The 3497-nt window shown below is 38.8% G+C and overlaps 1 pseudogene; it reads left to right on the top strand.

Annotated features, from left to right (window-relative positions):
* LOC143649412 (small ribosomal subunit protein uS2 pseudogene) lies at positions 1–889 on the top strand (annotated as a pseudogene).
* The last annotated feature ends 2608 nt before the right edge of the window (positions 890–3497 follow it).

The raw sequence follows: 3497 nt of genomic DNA on the forward strand, positions 1-3497 counted from the left end.
ATGTTCGGAGCTCTTGAGCCCCTGCAAATGAAGGAAGAGGATGTCTCAAATTCCTTGCAGCAGGAACCCACTTAGGTGGCACCAACCTTGACTTCTCAATGGAACAGTACATTTGCAAAAGGAAAAATGACAGTATCCACATCATAAATCTGAAGAGGACCTGGGAAAAGCTTCTACTGGTGGTTTGTGCCATAGTTGCCATTGAAAACCTTCTGATATCACTGTCATATCCTCCAGGAATACTGGCCAGCAGGCTCTGCTAAAGTTTGCTTCTGCCACTGGAGCAAACCCTATGGCTGGGCACTTCCTGGAATTTTCACCAACCAGATTCAGGCAGCCTTTCCAGAGCCACGTCTTCTTGGTAACCGACCCCAGGGCTGACCAGCCTCTTAAAGAGGCATCCTATGTTAATCCGTCCACCATTGCTCTGTGTAACACAGATTTTCCTCTGCGCTATGTGGACATCGCCATCCCATGCAACAACAGGGAGCTCACTCGGTGGGTCTGATGTGGTGGGTGCTGGCTGGGAAGTTCTGCACATACATGGTACCATCTCCCATGAGCATCCTTGGGAAGTCATGCTTGATCTCTACTTCTACAGAGATCTTGAAGAGACTGAAAAGGAAGAACAGGCTGCCGCTGAAAAAGCTGTGACCAAGGAGGAATTTCAGGTGGAATGGACTGCTCCAGCTCCTGAATTTACTGCTACTCAACCCACGGTTGCAGACTGGTATGAAGGCGTACAGGTCCCTTCTGTGCCTACTGAAGTTCCTACTGAACCAGCAGCTCCTACTGAAGACTGGAGTGCTCAGCCTGCAACTGAGGACTGGTCTGCAGCTCCCATTCTCAGGTCACTAAGTGGGTAGGAAAAACCACTGAGTGGTCCTAAGTTGTTCTTCCATAGGATCTTATGCAAAAGTGGAAATAAGGTTGCCAGAAAATAAACAATTTTCTGTAAGTTAAAAAGAAAAAATATTAGGGCCGGTGTGATGGTGGCCCAATGGAGAGCTGAGTGGCAGAGCTCTCACCTGCCATGTTGGAGACCTGGGTTTGATTCCTGGTGCCTGTCCATGTTAAAGTCGAACAAACTAACAAAAAATAGCCTGAAATCCCAGAGGATGGAATCAAGACAGTCCAAGCACTATTCTATCCATAAAATAATGATCTCATATCCTCCTTTACATTTCTTTCCAATCTCTGGCTAACTCAGTTTGTATAGGTCAGTTTTGTCTTAAAATAAAAACAGCCTCCTAAACTCAGTGTCATAATGTTTTTTTTAAAGCCTTATTTCTCACTCATGCTACATACCAAGTAAGGAATGGCTGAGGGAACTGCTTTGCATCCTTGGCACCTTTATTGCAGGAGCCACACTGATAGGGCAGCCACTTTGTGACATCGCAGAGGTAATGAGAAAGGGAAAATTATGTCCTGACTCTACAGCTGTCTGCCGAGAAGTGCTCATTGGCCAAACTAATTACTGTGGCCATACTAACTTCAGGTGGGCAGGGAAATAGAGTTTTATTCTGTGCCTAAAAAGAAAAAGAGCCAGAATATGTGTGAACAGTCTGATGTCTATCAAAAGAACGATTGCAGACGCCTACTGATAGAACTTTCTGACTCTAGGTTTCTCCTCCAGAATCCATTCTCTAACCTCTGGTCAGATTAGCCTACTTCAAGCATGACTATGATTCCTTTGTTCTTTCCCAGAAAACTTTAAGGCTTCTTCCTGCCTACATAATAAAATACAGCTTTTCAGAGCGCTATTTGATGACCTCCACATGATGGCTTCTCATCCATCTCCAGTCTAATGCCTTAGACTTACTTTACATAGGGCCTGTGATCCAAGCAATTAGTATTATTGACTATTCTTCAAACATGTTTTTTTCTTTACTAACCCCCACATTTATGTTGTCTTAAAATCTGAATTCTGACTTAACTAGCAATTATTAAGTAATTTATATATGTCAGGTGAATTTTTTCTATAAGAATTCTTTTATCCTTATATCTACCTCTCAAAGTATTAGTAATTTTTTTATTTCAATTTAAATTCATACCTCCTCCAAGAAGCCTTCCTTGATCTTCCTGATTAGTTGTGATCTTAAGCTCCTCATAATCCTTAATGTTTTTACATAGAGCTTTGTTTTGACATATCACATATTCTTCTTTTTATTATAAATATTGGATTCTTATCAAATTCTTATTTGAAAAATACAAACTTTTGCCTGGTAGGGAGTGAATTGTTTTTAAGTTATTGTCAGTGCTCTACTGTGTAAATAATATTTATTAAATATGTGTTGAATTGGCTTGTTAAGTAAATATGTATAACAGCACATGAGAATTAATCAATGATAAATTTTAACTTGGAAATTAACTTTTTTGTGTTTTTTAAATTTATCATTTGAAGATTCATGTAAGGCACTGTTACAGAGTGGTCATTAATATCCCAATATAAGCATAAAAGTAAGCTAGTAATTATAATTCTGCACTTTAAAATAATCATCAGCTTTGCAACTAACAAGAAGGAAAAGATAGTACAGTCAATCACCAGATGGGAAATCATTTTAACTCAACACTGCCTTTACTCGTAACATTCAGGTTATAACATAAAGCGAAAATGGTCACAGAGGATTTTCATGTACTGCCTACAAGGAACTCTTCTATTTTTTTTTTTGAGGATTATATTTTTCCCTTGGTATATTTCAGGCATACTTTACCACTTAATAGGCTTTCAACAGCTCATTCAAAGTGCTTGCCATTTCCCTTTTTTCAGGCACCTATATTGAGGTCATCACTGGTAATAGCAGTCAAATTAATATATAATTCTCACATGTGCAATATAACAAATGAGATAGACTCACAGTTTGAGGGTCATGCTGTTCTAGAGTTGATGGTGTGATTTATATTTTCTCCCTGAAGTGTGATATCTTTATTTACAGAAAGGAACACTCTTCAGTTTTTATCAAATAGAACAATTCTCCTGTCAAGGAGATTAGATGAAAGTTTAAAACTCATATATAAAATGTTATATCCTCTTAAGAAATAGTATTGTATTTTGATATATATTTGCCACATTATCACCCTAAAATAAAGTGAATTAATAATAACTTGTTTTAAGTGACATAGATAAGTTTAGTCATAGACTGAAACTGTACTGATGATGGATTCCTGTTAACCCAATTACATTGTCTCCAGCAACATCCTCCATGGGTGGGCAACATTCATTACTAAGGCAAGAACAGCTGTGCAAGAATCAGAACTGAAGCTGTGCTTACAGATGGTATAAAGGTTAGAGAAAAATACAGTAATGGGTATGAAAGACATCAAGGGACTGCCAGCCCCTTTTTTCTTGTGGAAGCCTCTCGTTATCCATATTGTAGCAATCTTGTACTTACAGACTGAACAGGTATACTCTGGACTCCAATGTGCTGGACTGGTCTTATCATTATAACTTAGTTTGGGGGCTGGCTAACTGTTATAAGCAGGGCTTCTTGAATTTT

This window comes from Tamandua tetradactyla, chromosome 11 (genome assembly GCF_023851605.1).
Source record: "Tamandua tetradactyla isolate mTamTet1 chromosome 11, mTamTet1.pri, whole genome shotgun sequence".
NCBI classification, from domain to species: Eukaryota; Metazoa; Chordata; class Mammalia; order Pilosa; family Myrmecophagidae; genus Tamandua; species Tamandua tetradactyla.